Genomic DNA, 6,679 nt, shown 5'->3' with positions numbered 1-6,679 from the left:
TCAAGGAATTAGTCCTGCTTTGCAACATTAGTGAATAGCAGACCTGGGATTAGAACCCTACAACTTGTTCATTGACAGAGAGACAAAGACAGCTCAGCTATGGTCCCTGCCATCCAGTAACTTGCAATTGCATTGTAGAAATAAGACATCCACAGGTCAAAGGTCAAGTGATAATACAAAGCCACACAGGTAATGTCCTGAGTGATTAAAAATGACTAATTCCAAAAAGAATGGCATAAACAATAAGTTCTTGGAATTCAGCAGAGAGAGAGCTTTCTTTCTTTCAATTGCTTGCAGCCATGCTGTCTGAACTCCTCTTCCACATTCCCTCTTCTTCCTAGGTGTTCACAACCACCACAAACCTTTGGGTAATTATTCTTCCACATCATCTTGTCATTTATTGAAGTTTATTACGTACTTGGCCTCTGACAGTTCCTAAGAACTCAATACTTCAAACCTGCCACAGACCATATTTTCTTTCATTTCACTGAACTCTTTCCAACAGTCTTACATCTTTCTGGAACTCTGCCTCTTCACCAAGCAAAAGAAGCACACGGGTTCAAATGAAACCAGGAGCTGTCTGAAATATGCCCCCTACCCCTATTTCTCCCTCTGTACATCATGAGTGGGGTATTTAACCACAGATATTTCTCAGGGAGAGCAGAGCTCAGAGTGTACAAGCCGCTTGCCAAACAGTGATAGATACAAGGCATGGTAGGAGAGAAACAGCTTTAGTAAGAGGAGGAGTCACTGAAACCTGACAATAAACTGGAGAACTTAGGAAACCCTTCAATTATTTAAATTATGGGCATTTTAAAAGGTATTGTTTCGGTGAGCTGCTTGCTTCTCCTAGAAGAATGTCTATCTCTACACAGGTTAACTCTGTAACACAGAAGGATGGACATCTCTCCAGTCATACCTGTGAAAGAAAGAAAGAGAAAGAGAGAAAGTGAAAAAGAAAGGAAGGAGGGAACGGAGGAAGGGAAGACGAAAAATAGAGGGAAGGAAAAAAATAGTTAAAGTAACAGAAATTGATCTTAGTCCACTTCTACTACTAAAAAAAATTTTTACCCTGCCTCTTTCAAAAAGGGTTTCAGCATTTTATATTACATACGTGAAAATCTAACAACGTAAGGATCCGTAGATATTATGACTAAGCATTAAATCTAGCTCTGAGTTTCCTAGTAGCCAAAGCAAAGGGAAAAAAGAGTACAAAGGTTTACATTAACATTATTTGATAATGAGAGAGCCAAAATCTTCATGGATGGCCATCTTTTTGCTGCTTCTCTATTATAACTCATTTACTAGGTGAAAGAGTCTCTACAAACATTGTCTAATTTCATCATCATAATAGCCAGAAATAACCAAAATAGCACTTACTCTGCACCAGGCATTGTTTTAAGGGCTTTACGTACGTTAACCAGTTTAACTTTCACATTGGCATTGGATCTAGGTACTATCATTACCCCTTTTTACAGATGAGAAAAGCAAAGAACAAAGGATTAAGTGATTTGCCCAAGGCCACATAACTCCGTAAGTAGTGGCAATGGGACTCAAACCTAAGTCTGGTTCCAGGATTCAAGCTCTTAAACGTTAGACCATACTGGACCTCAATTAATCCTATGTAGTGGTGAACTTAGAAGGAAAAGGGTAAAGTCATTGAACCACTAAATTTATTTGGAGTCCCTAAAACAGAAATTGCCAGATTTGGGGTTCAAGTCTAAATACCAGTTCCAAAGCTTATATATTTGTGTGTGTGTGTGTGTGTGTGTGTGTGTGTGTGTAAAACTACAAGTTGTTGGAGCTTTGCATTAGCCTGAGTCTTTGAGCAGCTATGCGGGAAACTGTTCCCTACCAAACTGTGTTGGACATGCAGAATGAGACAGAGATTAATCTTTGTTGTTGTTGCTAGGTCATGGATATCTCAAGGTTAATTTGTTTTTGCAGCAAAACCTATTCTATCCCCACTAATATAGCACTTCAACACTCCGTGGGGAGAGACAGCCTCTAAAAGACCCAGATTGTACTGGAACATCCTAGAAATACATAATTTAAAATTTTATTGTAAAAGAGATACTTAATTTTCTATCAATATTACTTCACTTCTACATATACTATTACATTCATCAAGTGGAACATTGTTTTCAAAATGAATGAATGTACCAAATTTTTTAACTCTGGGTCTTTAATTCCTATTCTTTGCTTTTTGTCATGTTTTATTCTATGTGTTGAACACCTGCATCTATGATAAATTTTTCTCTAAAATCAAGTGGCTGGGCTTCTCCCCACCACCCCCCTTAAATCTAGTCATCTGTTGTTCTGCCGTTTTAAAAGTGTTAAAAATCTCAGTTTCAATCTCTGGCTTGTCATAACATTAACTAACTCCACAGGCATGCCTTTGGAGTAGGTACAGTTAAAATATTAAATAATAGCCTGCATAATTATACCCTTGGGAAATGTCCCATATCTCAACCACCAGGTGGCAATTTCATCACATTATATGTCCCATTAGGTAAGCAATGGCCTAATGGTGTGAAAAGATGATTTTTTTTCCTCTGCAATTTTATACTATAAGGAAAGGCTAAGAGACACCAGGAACAGCGCTCTGGACTGTGGCTGAAGAGAGACATAGCCCTCCAGTGTCTGGAAGGTGAGAAGCCCTTGCTTGCCATGCGTTTGTGGTTGTGTCAAGTGCACTGTGATGGGTTCCAAGTCTATACGCCAAGAGTAACCTGGCAGTCAGCTGAGATCACATGAAGGAGAAGAATAAATTTAGGGTACCTACAGATATCTCTGTCACTCTGATACTAGAAGTCAGATTATTTCTTGGGAAACCACAGATCCTAGACCTAAACCTTTTTCCTTAACTAAGACGTTCAATATGGGGTTCAACATTTTCACTGTTTTTCTATACTTAATGAATATCCACTCCATGGCCCTTAAATTTTAGTTCACCAGAATAACCTGGAGAGCTGGGTCTCACCCCAGAGTTTCTGACTCACTATGCAGAGTGGAGCCTGATCATTTACATTCCTAATGGGCCCCCAGTTAATGCTAATACTGCTTACTCAGGGAACACACTTTGAGAACCATTGCTCTACTACATGTCAAGCCTTTGGATAAATCCCAGAGATGATAAAGAGAAGACAACACTGTTGCCACCTGACAGAACCCCTTGTTAATTATAAGAAATTTGACAATACTTCAATTTGGAGCTTCCTTTTTCTTATCTGTACATGAGGATATCATCTATCTCATAGGTTTTCCATAGGATTAGATAAAATACAATATAAGCAAAGATTTTGCCCAGTACTTAAAAAATAGAAAGCACTAGATTATATGGTAGCTCGTAAGAGCTGAGCATCCTTAGAAGGGAGTAAGCAACTATTGTTTAAAATTACAGATTATAATCCACTGTGAGAAAGACTAGTGTCTACTCCATCTCCAGCTGAAGTAATCACTCATTAGGGAGCCCTTTCCAACAATCTCTTTTCCACTTCTTACCAAGGGCAGATAAAGAAATGGAATCAGCACCTGTTAGTATTAGCAGTTGTGTTATTCAGGATACTTTCAGATATGAGTAATAAAAACTCGACTTACAGAAGCTTATACACACACACACACACACAAAATATTACCTCATGGAACTGATAAGTCTAGACGTAGAAATGATTTAGGGTTCTACCGAATCTAGGTGTTCCCTTGAGAGACTGAGATTTCTCTCTCTCTCCCCTTCTCTCTCTCCTCCCTCTCTCTGTCTCTCCTCTCTCCCTCTTTCTCTCTCCTCTCTCTCCCCCTTTCCTTCTCTCTCCTCATTGTTACATCACTTGGTCCTGCTTTCCTCTACATTGTCTTGATTTTTATAGAGGCTCTCTCTACAAGATGAGCTTGATACCCATGGATGAACTCTGCTTGAATCAGGTGCCCATTTGCAATGAGTTTAACGGCGGCCCCCAGAAGATATCTCTACCCGGAACCTGTGAGTGAGAGCTTATTTGGAAAAGAACCTTTGCAGATGTAATTAAGTTAATTAACCAGGTGGGTCTTAATCCCAATGGCCTGTGTTCTTATGAGATACAGAAAGGAAGAAGACACAGAGGAGAAGTCAAGGTGAAGACGGAGATAGAAATTAAGAGTGATGTATCTACAAGCCAAGGAACACCAAGGATTGCCAGCAACCACCGGAAGTTAGGAGAAAGAAATAAAACGGTTTCTCCTTCAGAGCCTCTAGAAGGAACTAACCTTAACCAACCTTGATTTTGAATTCCTAGTCTTCAAAAATGTGAATGAATAAATTTCTATTGTTTAAAAATTAGTGTCTGTGACAGAATTAATTTCTCTTTCGGTTGATACTTGGTGACCTTTTGTGGCAGCCTGAGGAAACTAGTACCCCATCCTTTGGACCAATAATGTAAGGTTTCTGGTCAGGCGAGTCTCAGCCTCTCGCCCAACACTTCCAGCAGAGGGCATAGAAGAAACTATTGACAGCCATCAGAACCATACACAAAGGCCAGGAGCATTTCCCAAAGAGCCTAATGATGAGGAAGAGGAGGGTGACACAGCTAACTCTCATGTAGTGAATGCTTCTTATGTTTCAGACACCACTGGATTTATATCCATTACTGCATTTGATTTATAGAACAGCTTGGGAAGTATTTTCAGCCCCATTTTATAGACGAGTAAACTACAAATCAGGGGTTAAATAACTTGACAAATACTGAATTAACAGTGGAACTAAAATTTGAACTCTCCCTTTTCCTTTGAAACCCATGTTCTGACAGCTATTCTAAATGCTTCCTGCCATTCTCATCCCTCAGGTTAGTCATAGAAGAAATAAGCGTTTCTAGGATTTGAACCTACGTGTGTCTGACTGTCTTGACTCTTTGGTAGGGCAACTGGACAGCGTCTGTGGGTTTCCATGCTTGGCAGGGAGCCGTATTCAGGATAACAAACCCTCTTTTAATACAATTACTTGAATTCAATTTAGCAGTATCTCCCTTAGTGATTTCCTAAGGTGCCCAGGAAGGATGTTGAGATCACAGCCTTTTCTCCACCACTTTTATTTTTATTTTTTGCCAGCACTTACCCAGGTCCTGGGAAAGTTGCCTGGGGCCCACTACCCTTGCAGGAAGAGCTTTGGATTCCAAAGTGCACGCTCTTTATACAACATCGTATCACCACGTGTGAAAGAAGGGACACTACTTTAACTTTTAATAGAGGGAGTTGAGAATGCATTAGGCTGATTCCTTAGCAAGGCATTAGACCATATAGGCAAGCAGCATAGCCTATGATTTAAAATAAACTAAGGCCATGGAATCAGACTGCCAGAATGCAGATGTTGGCTTCACTTCTTGGGTTTATGATGTTAGGCAAATTCATTTAACCTCCTGTGTTGTTTCTCCATTTGCAAAATGAGGAGAATAATAGTAACAATGGGAAAGCTGTTCTGAGAATTAAAGGATTAGCATATTTAAAGTATTTAGAGCTGTGCCTGGCACATAGTAGTAGCTATTCATGTTCATAAAATTAAACTGAATAAACTTGATGCCTATTCACTTCAAAATAGGGATGGTTCTTCCAATCACAATGGAAAACAGTAACAATTGTTTTAAAATGCCTGAAGAGTTAAGCTGATGTAAAGTTTTAACACTTAGGATGGATTAGGTTGAATAGATTCAATTATGATCTTTCCCTTCTTGTTGAAGTTATCAAAGAATGTGACCTGACCTCTTGGCACCTGTGCAAGATATTTTCCGCCCCCCCCCATCAGATACACTCTCCACCCTAACATGGATCTGGATTGAGTTAAAAGGCTCCCTTGACTCTGGCTTCTAGTTTGATTGGACCATCCTCAGGCGAATATAAAGCAGGAGGGGCGTATGATCAGGTTTTTGTCTCCTGGCTTGGCTGAATCCCAAAGGACATGGATCTGAGATGCCCTCACCACAACTACTCTTTTCAAGTATGATATTCTTTGCTTTTTAGGCCTAAGTGTGATAAAGATTCACCATGAACCCTAGTCCTAGGATACTGCACCATCTTTTTTGGTTTCCCTGCCCACATCTTCCAAGTAGTCTGTTTATAAACCCCTGGTCACTTACCCAGTTTGAGAGCCATCTATTTTCTTCCAGGACCCTGACAAAGACAGCACCCCAAGGGAAGTATCCTCTCATTATTCACTCCTCATAATTAAGTTCTGCAAGGAAAAGATTATTCTTGGAGTAGAGTTATTTAAATTCCAGGTCTACCAGCTCAGATGAAGCAACCACAAAGTCAAAATGGATTTTCTTAGCTTCATCAATTAGAAAACAGTCAAAGAAATGGCCATCCTCCTTTGTACAACCAAGGTGGGATGTCTGTGGTTTTTATAATATGGCCAGAAACCCAGAATACTTGAAGTTCTGTTTGCCAATCATGTTCCCCTTGGTCCTGCTCAATTCTGAAGGGTAACTCCCTTTCTCTTGAAAAAAGAGAGAAAAGAGCTTAAAATGCTCCTACCATAAGTGTAGGGAGAAAAAGCATAACAGGGACAGTGATATCTCACACTATGGAATAATTACTAACTCAGTGAACTCTAGTGTGAGGAGGGAACTGGATCTTCTACTCCAGAATCCAATCCTCTTCTCTGTGTGCAGAACAGCAGTATTTGGCAATATTTTAAGTCAGGGGAACATTCGAT

The 6,679-nt window shown here is 39.8% G+C and overlaps 1 long non-coding RNA gene across 1 annotated transcript; it reads right to left on the bottom strand.

Moving 5' to 3' along the window:
• Positions 1-712: 712 nt before the first annotated feature.
• On the bottom strand, positions 713-3,713 carry LOC140697162 (uncharacterized). The gene is made up of 2 exons (XR_012074003.1): positions 3,639-3,713; positions 713-919 (listed from the first exon to the last, which is right to left on the bottom strand). It is a non-coding gene; the product is annotated as an uncharacterized lncRNA (long non-coding RNA).
• Positions 3,714-6,679: the final 2,966 nt, after the last annotated feature.

The sequence above is a fragment of the Vicugna pacos genome, chromosome 6, assembly GCF_048564905.1.
Source record: "Vicugna pacos chromosome 6, VicPac4, whole genome shotgun sequence".
Taxonomy (NCBI): domain Eukaryota; kingdom Metazoa; phylum Chordata; class Mammalia; order Artiodactyla; family Camelidae; genus Vicugna; species Vicugna pacos.
Note: the sequence above shows the minus strand (reverse complement) of the source record. Positions and strands in the feature narration are given on the sequence as shown.